Genomic DNA, 13353 nt, shown 5'->3' with positions numbered 1-13353 from the left:
CCAGGAGTGAGGGGACCATGCAGGGTGCTAGTGGTGAGCCCGGCCACTTCCATGACAGCCTCTGTGGGCCAGGAGGGACAGGCAAGCAGGGTCTTTGGGGTCCGAGTCCAGCCCTGAGGCTGGCCAGGCTGAGCGAGTGTCTGTCAACCCTGGGGCCTGAAGGGCTGGGGTGTGGGAAGGTCTGCTTGCTCCCATCTTCCACCAGAACTCCCTGGCCACCTCTCCAGCTGATGGGCCCCTCCTGGTCTCACAGAAGACACTGAGGCCCTGCGGACTGGAGACCCCACCTCCCCGCCTCCAGCTGCTCCTCTTGGTGGTGTGTCCCTCCCCAGTGCTCCCCATCAGTCCTGGTCTTTCCCCAGTGGGCAAGCCTCCTGGTTCCAGCCTTTCCCGCTTCCCGCCACTCAGTTATCTCCTCTGACTCCGAGCGTGCTCTGCAGCCAAGGGCGGTCTTCCTGGGGCCCGGGACCGGTTCGCCGCTCTGGGAAAAGTGGGCAGTGACAGGGCCCACGTTATGTCCAGCTGCCAGCTCTGAGCACCCTCACAGCCTGGATATGCCTCCTCCGGGCTCCAAGGGACCCCGGCCTCAGCATGACTATATTCAGTGCCTGGCTGTCCCCTGCCCTGCCTGGTTCGGAGTATCTGGCCCAGCCCTTGCCATGGCTGCCCTGCTGGACACTGGCCCTTGGTGCCCAGCACGGCACAGAGGGGCAGGCCCGGGCCTCCCCCATGGACAGGGTTCAGCCTCTGCGGGCTGACCTTCTGTTCTCCCCTCCAGTCCCTTTAGCCCTTAGCTGGACCCTGTCCTTCCCCTGCTCACAGTTTCCTAAGCTCTGGGACCAGGGACCCCACCCCCTCCACCTCATTGTGTCTGAGCCATGAACCCCTGCCCTGCCTGGGAAGGCTCTAGTCCCCATAAGCCTGCTGGCCTTGCTCCCTCTCCCAAGAACACATTCACTCTCTCTCTACTCCCTATACCGCCCCTTGGGGCTCCTCTCAGGAAGTCATCTCCTCCCAGAAAACCCCTTTCCCTACAAGATCTGACAAACCCCCTTTCACCTAGGCCCTCTCCCCTTAAACAGGGTAATCTTGGTCTAAAAGCGGGTTTGTTTTTCCTGTACCCCCATGGTTGTGGGGAAGGGCCTTGGTTGGGAGCCTCCCAGGAGGTAAAATGTTAAGTACATTTACTGTTTGCTGGGCCTCCCAATCCTGGAACAAGACCCCTGGATCCTGGGAGTCCAGACCCGCTACAAGTTCTGTGTCCCGGCTTGGAAGTGGCTGAAAACTGCCCTTCGAGACTGTTCTGGAACAAGGGCAAGATTCCAGAGGTTCGGTTCCCAGCAAGCTCTCTTCTGCCCGGTGGGTGAGGGGGGTGGGGGGTTAGGGGATCATGACGGGGCCCTGCCCCTGACCTCCTGACCTAAGTCGACCGCCCCTCCTCCTGCAGGATCAGGATCTGTGGGTTGGGGGGAGGGGGCAGCGCCGCCCCCAGTGGAGCCATGAGGGGCCCGTGGGCAGGACACACACGCGCATCTACTGAGCATCTGTTGTGTGAGGTGCGGGGATGGCGTCCACAGCCGCAGCCAACCCCGCAGCCTTCTCGCCTCGGGACCAGGAGTGGGGAAAGATGGGGGTTTCCCGGGGTTTAAGGTCCTGACCGCCACCCTGCACCCAACCTTGAACCCTGAGACCCGCTAGCTGCGCCCGGAGACCTCCAGATGGCAAAAGGAGTCGGTGGGGTGGGCCCAGAGAGCCAGCGGAGGCTGGGCCGAGATCGCGGGGAGGGGAGTGAAGGCGAGCCGTCGACTGGCCCGGAGTCTGGGGAGGTGGCGCAGGGTGAGGGTAGGGCCAGGTAGAGGGGCGGGGCCGGGAGTACAGGGACGGGGCGGGGCCAGGTCAAACGGGCACTAGTAAGGGGCGGGGTGAGGCTGAAGGGGCGGGGCCTGGAGGACTGGGACCGGGCGAAGCGCCTGGGTGGACGGGGCGGGGCCAGACAGAAGGGGCGGAGCCAGACAGCCGGAGGGGGCGGGACCAGGTCAAAGGGGCGGGCACAAGCCGGGGCGGGGCCAGGCAGAAGGGGCGGGGCCGGGAGGACAGGGACCTGGCGAGGAGCCTGAGGGGGCGGGGCGGGGCGCCGGGGCGGGGCCAGACCAAAGGGGCGGGCACCATCTGGGGGCGGGGCCAGACGGAAGGGGCGGGCAGAGCTCCTGGCTGGACCCGGCTCGTGGCTACCCGCCCTGCGGGCGGGAGCGCCTGGCGGTCGAGCCGGGAGCCGCCGCAGGCACGCAGGGCCCGCGGGCTGGGAGCAGAGCCTCCGCAGGTAAGGCACGGCGGCAGGGCGCAGGCGGGCGGGCGGGGCGCGATCGCTTCTCCCGGGCTGGCTGGAGTCTCCGGGACCGGGGTTCTCGCCAGAGGGCGGGCGGGGGCCGGTCAGCTCCAGCGCGCGCCAGGCCCGGCGGCCGGCGCCACGCTGCCCGAGGAAGCGCGCGAGTTCGGGGTGCGCAGGGTGCACCCTGGAGGCCTAGGAGCGGGGGCCGGGGCGTCGCGTCTGCTCCACGTCCCCGTCGTTCCTCTGGCCCCCGCTTCCCCAGACCCCTGGGGTTCGCGGACCACCGCAGGTCCCTATTACAGGACCCGCCAGACCCGGCCCCCAAAGGCCCCGGGTGGCGAGTTTGCAAACTTCTTTCCCTTGGCCCGCGCAGCGAAGGGTGGAGAAAAGCTGCCCGCTGGAGCTGACTCACACTGAAGTGTGAGTGACTGATAGCCCCGTGGCTCTGGGGGTGTCTGCGAGTCCTATTCTGGGGAACAGCGAGTGTCAGAGAGCTGGGGGTTGAGGACAGCCTTCCTTCCACATGTGGGCCGCGCCCCTCCCAGCAGCCCAGCTCCTTCCTGCTGCTCTGGGCCTCTCCTGCCCCTGGTGAAGTGTTGACAGTGGCTCCCACTGCGGGTATTGCTTGGGCCTGAGCCATGCAGCAGCGTGCAGGCCCGGGGTCCACTCCCTCTGCCACCTTGCTGGAGCCCCAGTGCCTCACATCCTCTTTCTCTCTGCCTCAGTTTGCCCATCTGTCAACACCCGTGACTTCCGTGCCAGCTGGCCAGGTGGCCATGTTGAGTAAAGAGCCACTCCTAAATGGCCCTGGCCTCAGACAAGAGCTCTGTATGAACGAGGGGCATGTGATCTTGCTAATGAGGCTGTAACCAGGCCCCAGCAAAAAGGGGGCTCAGGAAATGTTATCTGCTGTGATGAAGATGATAAAATGTGTAGAATTTTTTCAGGATAGTCTGACAGCCAACTGAGCAGGGCAAGTCCTGGAGTCAGGGTAGGTCTCTAGGATTACGTTTAGCCCCACAGTGAATGACTGTGACCCTGGATTGGCCCCCTGCCCTCTCTGGCCCAGGCTCCTGAGACTCGAGGAGAGGGCTGGGATCCGTTACCTCCTGGCCCTCATCCCACTGTGTCCAACACTGCAGGCGGGCCAGCATGGGGGATCCAGGATGAAAGCTCTGTCAAATTCCCCTCCCTTCCACTCTATTAGTTGGCTCTGTGCCCTGTGTTGGGGCGCACCCAGGCCAGAGGAGTAGGCAGGACAGAGGAGTAGATGGCCCGTTCTGATCCCTGTTAGCCGTCTGGAGAGAGGGGCACTGACAGAGGGTCTGCCCTTTTTGGGGAGCCCCTCAGGCCTGCAGAGTCAGGGAGGAGCCCACCAAGGAGGCCAGCTTGGGATAGATAGGAGGGTAGGCGACTCCAAACCTCCCTTGGCCCTCTCTGTTCACGTGGACAGCAAGAAGTGAGGTGTTGAGTCAGCCCCCAGTGTCCCTCCCCCAACATGGAGACCCACAAGCTTGCAGGCCTGCATGTGGGAGGCCTGAGGGGCACAGAGAGACACACAGAGGGGCTGGGTCCTGGCTTCCAATCTGGCTGCCACTCTTTACCAGCTGTGTGGTCTTGGCCAGGAGGCTTCACCCTGCTGAGCCTCGGTTTCCTCATCTGTAAAAGGGGGTAGTGAACCGCTTTCTACCGGACAGGTGGCTGTGAAAGTCCAGGGGCTGGTGGTGGCACATGATTGGTGTCCAGCAACTGTGGGCCGGTGGGGGTGCTGTCTGCAGCCCTTGGGGTTAGAGAGCAAGGATAACCGGGCGGGCAGCAGCTGCTTGGAAGGAGCAGGGCCTGGAGAGGCCGAGGGCAAAGGGCAGGCTCCAGGTCCCTGCTGCTTAGATCTCGTGGCAAAGGCCCAAGTCTCTCAGGAGTGGCCAGGATCAGGGAGCCATGTGGGTCCTCCTGGTTTCCGTCCTTGATGCTGTATCGGAGACTCCAAGGGCCAGTGACTGGCAGGCCCCGCTCTCCCCTCATTAGCTGGCTTGCTAGGTGACCTCATTAAGGCCTGGGCATGCACACACATGGTTCTCTAGGCAGTACCAGGCAGCCTGGCTAAGGGAGGTGAGTGGCAGGTGGCCGGTGAAGGAAGAATTTGCCATCAGGAGGAGGACTGTCTGAGCCACGAGGGCAGCCATGAAGGTAGGAACAGACGGAGCCAGAGGCTGGTAGTGCAGGGGGTGGCAGACCAGTTTGACCGGAGTGCCTGGTGTGCATTGGATGTGGTAAGAGTATGGATGAGGGAGTGGATGACCATGCAGAGGGGCCTGGGAGCCAGGGAGAGGGGTGGTCAGGATGCTGAAATCCTGCCCACAGGCAGGTGGCCTGTCGTCAGAGGCCTCTGACCCTCTCCCAGTGGTCCTGACCGGTCACCCAAGGGTTGTGACAGTCCTAAGTCCCAGAGGTGGGGGCTGAGGGGCGGGGAGCATTCTGACTGTAGCTTCAGACAGGTATGCCTAGCAGTGCTGCTCACCACGCTGGGACCGGGCACCAGAGGGTAGTCAGGACGAGGCCAGGAGAAATGGGGCTGCCTCCCAGCCGCAGCCGGGGGACCCGTGCCTCCTTCGTGAATAACACCTCCCTGCTCGGGTGCCAGAAGGCCCCAGCTCTGGGCCACACGGATGGACTAGGGCTCGGGGGCCAGGTTCCTGAGCTGCGTGCCAACTCCAGGCGCCATGGGAATGAAGTGCTCAGGTGTGGGGAGGGAGCTCCATGGGACTTGAGTCTCCCCACCTCCCCCCTTCTCCCTGGACAGCAGAGATTCTGAGCTTCCAGCTCTGGGGCCACCTGAGGTTGACCCCTGCCCAGCCCCCCAGGTCAGCAACCACACTGAGACCTGGCACTTAGATCACTCCTGGCCCCGGGCCTCACTGATCCTCGGCCCCCATGGGCTAGCCACAGTGGGACCCAGCGCCCCTTGCCCTAGAAAGGTGTGGGCCCCGTCACCAAGGCGATGGCCTGAGGGGTTGGCCGGGCACCCTCGTGGTGTCCATACCCCTTCCGCTGCGGCTGCGTTCCGATTCCAAGAATCTGCTTCCTTGTGAATCAGATGTTTATTGTGTGCTGGCTGAGCCCAGGGTTGGGGCGGCCCACTGCCAAGCATGCCCATCCCAGGCCACCGGGTGGGGTGTGGGTGTCTTGCCTGCTGGAGCCTGCAGAGGGAGGGCGGGCCCAGCCCCGAGTCTCCAGGCTGACGGGTGACGGCCCTGAGTGCTGGGACCAGGGTGGGCTTCCCCCTTGGCCAGGGACTGAGCCAGTCCCGGGGAAGACCTCCCCGGGGCGGCTTCTCCGAGCCAGCACGGCTCCTCCCTGGAGACAGATGAGGAGGGCGGCGTTCCCAGCGTGGAGCAGCAGCGTGTGCTCATCATGTCTGAGTGCCTTTCTGGACTTGAGCTCCTTCCTTGGGAAACGGAGGGAAAGCAGATCTAACTCTGAGAGTCCTCGGGGAAGTTAAGTGAGACGCTGCAGAGGAGCCTGCACTGGGAGACCCAGGGTGGGGCCTCTCCCCCCTACCCCTGACCCTGTGTAGACGCTGCAGCTCCATCTGGGGGGCCCTCCCCACCCCCTCCCAGACTCCCTGCTCCCATGTTGTAATCCAGTCTTGCTCTTCTGTGGCTTTAGAGACCTCCGCGGCCCCTACCCACTGCCCCCAGCCGGGGAGGAGCCAGTCTAACCCCCGCCCCTCACTGCTGGCTGCCTGCCCCCCAGCAAGGTGACAGGAGGTCGGGGGTGACCTCAGGGCCTGGGATGCCAGGGTAGACCCTGGCTTGACCCCGAAGCCTTAGGAGCCAGGGCAGCAAGGGCCCTGGCTGGGAAGGTATGCCACCCCACTCCGAGTCCTGTCCCTGGGGCAGCTGGGCAGGGGTGGGCCCCCCTCGGAAAGCTGCTGCCCCCTGGGCCTCCCGTTAGTGTTGGGCGCCCTGTGTACCCGGCCCTGGGCCAGGCGTGGACTGGGAGCAGCTCGGCCCGTTTGGGACCCCCCCACTGCTGCCTCCCTCAGAAGCAGTTAAATAAAAGGCCTAAGTGTCTGTCCTGCCTGGTGCTCAAGGACCCTCCCTGGTCCCCACCCCACCTCCCAGAGCTGGGTGCAGGCCCGCAGCCCGTACGCTGCTCACCATGTTTCCCTGTCTGCTTTTCCCTGCTCAGTCCATTCCTGGTGAAGGACAGGGCCCCACCTGAGTGCCCGTGCCCAGCAGTGCCCCCGTGGAACTGGTGCAGAGGAGGGAAGTCCCCGGTAGAGCAGGCCTGCAGCTTGGCCAGCTGCAGCCTGGACGTGTCTAGCTCTTGCTGTGCGTCAGAGACATGGGTGCCCGGTCACCCAGAGAGGCCTGTGCTGCCCGGCGGTGAAGCTCCCTATCGGATCACAGTGGGCGGCAGTGCGGGGGTCTTGCTGGGGCCCCTCTGCGTTTCCACCACAGCCCCCGGCTCTGGGCTCCAGCTCCGGTGCCCTCCACCGTCACCAGTCCAGTCGCCTGGATGCACACGGGGAGACTGAGGTGAGGATCTGGGGCCCCCGCCTAAGTGGAAGGCACTCCTTTTTCTGTGGCTGTTCCTCCCTAGAGACACACATTGGGACCAAGGTTGGGGTCAGGCTGAGCCCCCCTGAGCCACCAACCACAGGCCACCTGGTCTTTGTGTCCCAGAGAGCCAGCCCCCACAGACGGGGTCCTGTAGGAGAGTGGTGGAGAAGGATCCAGATCACCAGGCCAGGGAGCCAGGGGAGGCAGGCGAGCCGGGAGACTCACCTGCCCCCTCCTCCCTCACTCCAGCTGCTTCCTCTCCTCCTGTTTGAGGTCAGAAAAGGAAGGCCTTTTTCCCAGGGGTGCAAGCAGCTGGCTCTGAGCCGCTGGGTCCCCTGATGGCCAGGCAGCCGCCGGGCTGGGGGTGAGGCCCCGGCCCGCAGGCCCGTGATTGCCTAGCCGGTTTGACCCCAGTGGGCAGAGATGGAGTGGCCATGCCCCTGCCCCTCCGCATAGGACCAGAGACTTGAAGCTGCTAGGAGTGCAGGGCAGCCGTCCCGTCGGAGGCTGGGCGGAATCCGTGCTGTGAGCTGGATGCGGTAGAGGGGCCCCGGGCCCCCGCGGTCCATGCCTGGCCCCCACGGCCTCCCTGCTGGCCCAGCCAGCTGTTGTCGGAGCCCACGGCGCCTGCGTGGAGAGACTCAGTCTCCAGTGGGTGGGGTCACCACCATGTCCCCGCCCTGTCTCGGAAGCTTGTGGGTGCTGCACTGCACCCCATGGGCCCCTTGTCCCACAAGTCCTCCCCTAACCCCTGCCTCCTGACTTCTCTGGATTCCCCCCATTCTGGGGGACCCCGGCCCAACACTTTGCTGCCTGGTGTGCACCAGGACTGGGGCACCCCCTACCGGCTCCTGGCCTCACAGGGGAGCTGCTCGGGGACGGGGGCGGGAGACCCTGGACCCCATCTCATCTGGCTCCAGACCCTGAGCTGCAGCTACAGAGGAGGCGTCCCCGACCTGGGGGCAGAGTGAGGGAGAGCCCCAGGCTGGCTGCAGGCCCGGTTCTGGCCCTCCTGAGGCCTCAGTTCCACTGGCCCTGGTGTCCACTTGTATACATTGGAGCAAGGGACGGAGTCCCTCCCTGAGTTCCCTGGCTATCCTGGGGTTTCTGGCAAGGGCCTGGGGAGTTTTGCCAGCAGGGACGCGAGCTCTCTGAGACCAGCCTTCTGTCGTCTTGAGAATGTGAGCAGGAGGGTGAAGTGCTGTGGTCAGCGGTGGCTGGGCCCGCTCTGGGGAAGGAAGAGGATTGAGAAAGAGACACCCGCTCACCCCGCCACCCTAGCAGGCCCTGCCCCAGGCCTGAGGTTCCCCAAGCAGCCGGACACCCACGGGCAGGCGTGCCAGGCCAAGGCCTCGGGAAGCAGGCGGGGCAGCCGCACACTGGCGGTCTCTCCACTGATGTACCCGCTGCCTGGAGGACCCCTGGGGCTCCTCCCCAGGCCGGGCTCGGGGCTGCCTGTGGGGAGCGCGCAGGCACCGTCCTCGCAGTGGGCAGTCCCTGAGAACCACATGGGAGGTGCCACTGGGGCACCTGAGGTAGGGCCCTTACGGGTGGGAGCGGGAGGACGCAGGCAGGAGGAGCCAGGCCCAGGGCTGCTCCGTGTTTGCAGAGCTCACTCTGGGTCTTGAGACCTCCCTCCCACGCATGCACAAGTACCCCCGCTGCGGCAGTGGCCATAAGGAGGCCTGGGCAAAAGCGGGAGACACAGGAGAGCTCTGTGTGCGCTGGGGACGGAGGTTTCGCGGACCAGGGTGAGTCGGTGGCCTGCTCTGAGAGGCCCCCGGGGCCAGGGGAGCCAGACGTGGTGGGCCTGGGCCTGGGGGAACACCCCCCACCCCACTGCCCAGTCCTATCTGCTGGCTTTTCTGGCCACAGAGGAGTGACCCCCATGGTCGTCTCCCTAGTGAGGGAGAGGGTGTCCCTGTGGCCCCACGGAGCCATGCCTCTCCCGCACCCAGGACTGGCTGCCCCAGGCGGTGGCAGGTCCCCAGCTAGGAGGAGGTTCGGGGCCGGCCCTAGGGAGCTCTGCTGACCATCAGGAGCCACCTCACCTCTGGGAGCCTCAGTTAGGCCAAGGGTTGGGGGAGAGTGCCTCGTGCATGGTGGCCCCGCAGCGGACGACAGGGCTGGACGGGCACTTGGCCTGTGTGGGTCTGAGGAGGCTGTCCAGGGCTGCTGGACCCGTGGTGGGGGTCGGGGGAGGGGGACGTTGGACAGAGAGCTCAGGCCACGTTGCCCGAGGCTGGGGGCCTTGCGTGGAGCTGCCCACCCCGCGAGGCAGGGCGGGGTCTGGAGTCCCCAGGGAGCAGAGGCCTGCTCCTCCAGCCCTGAGGTCCCCTGAGGGCGCAGCTCCCTGGCCTGACTGGGGTGTCCTGGGGTGACCTGATGGCAGGGTGGGGACAGCGGGCGGCGGCGGGGCAGGCCGTCCTGCTGGAGCACCAACGGAGTGAGGGCCTTGAACCTGGGACTCGCCTGCCGGCTGTGGCTGGGACCGCGCTCGGGGTGAGGGGCTGGCGTCCAGGATCCCGCAGGACCCCTGGATTGGGGAGGGGCAGTGTGCAGGAGGGAGAACCCCCTCCTCGCCCCTGCCCCCACCCTGTCCTGTCTGTCAAGGTTGCTGGAGAGGGAGGGGCAGGGACCGGGCCCCTTTCCCGCCAACCTGGGCCCCCGGCCAGACTGTCCGCGCGCTGGGCCTCCGAACAATGGGGCAGTGTCAGCGCTCCTGGGAACCGTCGGGCCATCTAGGTCCCCCGTGGGCCCAGGCCGAGGGGCTCGGAGGGAGGCCAGCGGTGAGTCATCTGCCCCTCGCCCAGCCCGGGGTTCCCAGGCCGGGGGGCGGGGGGGACCAGCACTCTCGGTTCCCCAGCCTCCACCCCGGGGTCCCGGCCAGCTCCCCCTTCCCTCTTGAGCCTCTCCCTTTCCTCTCTGTCTCCCTCCCTTCTGGACATGTTGGCTGTCTCTCTGCCTGGCAGTGTCTGTCGCCAGCCCCATCGTGGGCTGCTCCCCTCTCCCAGCCTGTGAGGGACCCTGGGAAGAAGCCAGTGAGAGGGCCCAACCTAAAAATTGGCCAAGGAATACAAGGTGGACCCCAAGAACGAAGCAAGGCAACAAAATAAAACACTCTTCGAGAGAGGGAGGGTTAATCGACAACATCAAGAACGGAAGAAAAAAAAAGACATGAAAAATATTAGCGTTAGGGATAACAGGATAAAAGTAAATGGGCTAAAGCTGAGAGAGACCAGACCCTGAAATGCTGAAGTGAGAAGGAGGCGGGAAGGGCCCTGTGGTATGGACTTGGCCTTGATGGTTCCGGCCTGTGGCAGGGTGGGCGGAAAGCCAAAACCTTGCTGGATGGATGGTGAGCCAGGTTCCTGGGTGGGAGAGTGGTCCAGAGACACCCCCCCAGAGGAGTTGGAGGAGGAGCCGAGATGAAGGCCACACCTCACGCCCCTGGACCCTGACACCCTGACCTGTGGCAATGCTGCGAGGTACCCAGGAGCTGTGTGGGTCCTGTGGCCCGAGGGAGCCTAAAACGATGAGGAAGCAACGGATGCCACTGGGGTCAAGGCCAGTGTGCCCCTTGGTCTACCATGGGATGCCCCAGCGGGTGGTTTCCAGCATGGAGGACTCATGCAGCTGCCCTGGCCTGGCACTGGCAGATAGCAAGTGTCCCTGCGACGAGCCTGTTTATGGCCAGTCTGAAGCCTCCGGCCTTGGCTCCTGCAAGGAGCAGTGGGGGCCATCTCTGCGCTTCCTGGCCTCTGTATCCACACTGAGTTCCCCTGTTATCATCTCGCCCTGGTGTTGGGGTCTGGGCTGAGTGGGGTGCCCTCCGCCCCAAGGCTATGGTCCCAGTGCTGGGCCAGGTGGCTCTGGAGGAGCCAGGGAGAGCTGCCTCCTTTGGTCCCCAGTTCAGTTCAGTTCAGTTGCTCAGTCATGTCCGACTCTTTGCAACCCCATGGGCTGCAGCTTGCCAGGCCTCCCTGTCCATCGCCAACTTCCAGAGTTTGCTCACTCATGTCTATCGAGTCAGGGATGCCATCCAACCATCTCATCCTCTGTCGTCCCCTTCTCCCCCTGCCTTCAGTCTTTCCCAGCATCAGAGTCTTTTCCAGTGAGTCAGCTCTTCGCATCAGGTGGCCAAAGTATTGGAGTTTCAGCTTCAGCATCAGTCCTTCCAGTGAACATTCAGGACTGATTTCCTTTAGGATGGACTGGTTGGATTTCCTTGCAGTCCAAGGGACTCTCAAGAGTCTTCTCCAACACCACAGTTCAAAAGCCTCAATTCTTCAGCGGTCAGCTTTCTTTATAGTCCAACTCTGACATCCATATATGACCACTGGAAAAGCCATAGCCTTGACTTAGACGGACATTTGTTGGCTAAGTAAAGTCTTTGCTTTTTAACGTGCTGTTTAGGTTGATCATAACTTTTCTTCCAAGGAGTAAGTGTCTTTTAATTTCATGCCTGCAGTCACCATCTGCAGTGATTTTGGAGCCCCCCCAAAATAAAGTCAGCCACTGTTTGCACTGTTTATCCATCTGTTTGCCATGAAATGATGGGACCGGATGCCATGATCTTAGTTTTCTGAATGTTGAGCTTTAAGCCAACTTTTTCACTCTCCTCTTTCATTTTCATCAAGAGGCTCTTTAGTTCTTCTTCCTTTTCTGCCGTAAGGGTGGTGTCATCTGCATATCTGAGGTTTTTGATATTTCTCCCGGAAATCTTGATTCCAGCTTGTGTTTCTTCCAGCCCAGCGTTTCTCATGATGTACTCTGCATATAAGTTAAATAAGCAGAGTGACAGTATACGGTCTTGACGTACTCCTTTTTCTATTTGGAACCAGGCTGTTGTTCCATGCCCTGTTCTAACTGTTGCTTCCTGACCTGCATACAGATTTCTCAAGAGGCAGGTCAGGTGGTCTGGTATTCCCATCTCTTGCAGAATTCTCCACGGTTTATTGTGATCCACACAGTCAGAGGCTTTGGCACAGTCAATAAAGCAGAAATACATGTTTTTCTAGAACTCTCTTGCTTTTTTGATGATCCAGCAGATGTTGGCAATATGATCTCTGGTTCCTCTGCCTTGTCTAAAACCAGCTTGAACATCTGGAAGTTCACAGTTCACGTATTGTTGAAGCCTGGCTTGAAGAATTTTGAGCATCACTTTGCTAGTGTGAGAGGAGTGCTACTGCGGTGGTTCGAGCATCTTTGGCGCCACTGGTCCTCAGGGTGCTCTTATCAGCAAGTCCATTTGGGGGAGGAGTGAAGAGACTTGCACCGGGTCGCTGGTACAGAGAAGCAAAGCTGGAGGTGGTGCCCTGGCCTGGGTGCCCACCCTGGGGCAGGTCTGAGACCGTCTCCACGCCCAGCTGGGGACGTGGCCCTTGTGCATGTTCTGGACTGGACCGGCCTCCTCCAATAGCATGTGCCTCCTCTCGCCCCAGTCCCAGGCCCTTTGCACAAGCTCTGTCCTATCTGGGACACTTCCCATGTGACCTTGCTTGGCTGCGGTGTGTGGATGCTGGCTGATGTGTCACTATGGGTGGAAGGGCTGTCACAAGGGTGTGAATTAGCAGTGGCCATCTCCCCAGCAGTTGGGCACCCCAGACGGAGGGCAAGGCCAGCGTGGGCCCCGGGTGAAGAGTGTGGTGTTTGCTCGCGGGTGCCAGTGCCCTGACTGTCTCCTCCTGCCCCCTTAGCAGGGGCAGTGGCGAGCAGGCCTCAGGGTGGGGCTTGTACTCTGGGGCGGTCTCCTGACCGGCTCCCCTGGGCTCTGCAGAGGCGTGTAAAACAGAAGCAGGCCCTGAAATCAGGAGGGCAGGCTGGCATGTGCCTGCACCCCCGCAGCGTGTGCCCCAGCCTTCCCCGGAGCCTGGGGGCCTCCTCCAGCTGCGCTCCGGGCTGTGGGAGCTCTGTCCGTCTGTCCGTCCGTCTGGAGAGCAGGGCCCAGGCCCCTTGCCCTCCTCACACCCCTTGGAGCCAGGCTTGGCAGGAAGTGTGGGGTGGGTGAGGTGGCCTGTGAGGGCGGTGCTGGCGTGGCAGCCTCTGCTGCAGCCCACTCAGCCTCAGCTTCCTCATCGGGAGCTGGAGACAGGCGGTGGGGAATGAGTGGGCCCTGGGGGCTGACACCTTGGCGCTGGGGAGACATTCCTGGAGGCTGCCCCCTGCCCCGACCCACTGGCTTGGCCCTGTGTCACAAAAGGTTGACTGTAGGCAAGAAAGCGCCCCCAGCCTTTGAGACCCCCCCACCCAGCCTTGGCTCCAGCGAGTCGGGATGTGTCCCCATAGGAGGCGCGTGTGACCCCAGAGGGTCTGGCTGGTGGCTGCCTGTGCTCCGGTAACCGGGACCAGGCCCTCCACCGAGGGCAGGGCCAAGCTCTGTCTGGTGCCAAGGGGTGACCCAAGAGCGTGCTTGTGTTTTCTGGGAAGAGGGTGGGGTAGGCTAGGTTTGGGGACGTC

General features: G+C 63.2%; 1 protein-coding gene across 2 annotated transcripts in view; it reads left to right on the top strand.

Moving 5' to 3' along the window:
* Positions 1 to 2199: 2199 nt before the first annotated feature.
* The window catches only part of SH3BP2 (SH3 domain binding protein 2), a 38658-nt gene continuing 27504 nt past the window's right edge, over positions 2200 to 13353 (top strand). The window contains exon 1 of one of the 2 annotated variants that reach the window (XM_088836593.1): positions 2200 to 2320. The gene's annotated coding sequence lies outside the window, so the exon portion shown is untranslated. The remainder of the gene's footprint in view (positions 2321 to 13353) is intronic. The other variant, XM_088836594.1, reaches the window with a different exon arrangement.

The sequence above is a fragment of the Moschus berezovskii genome, chromosome 5, assembly GCF_049115385.1.
Source record: "Moschus berezovskii isolate FMDL1 chromosome 5, NW_MosBer_1.0, whole genome shotgun sequence".
Taxonomy (NCBI): Eukaryota; Metazoa; Chordata; class Mammalia; order Artiodactyla; family Moschidae; genus Moschus; species Moschus berezovskii.
Note: the sequence above shows the minus strand (reverse complement) of the source record. Positions and strands in the feature narration are given on the sequence as shown.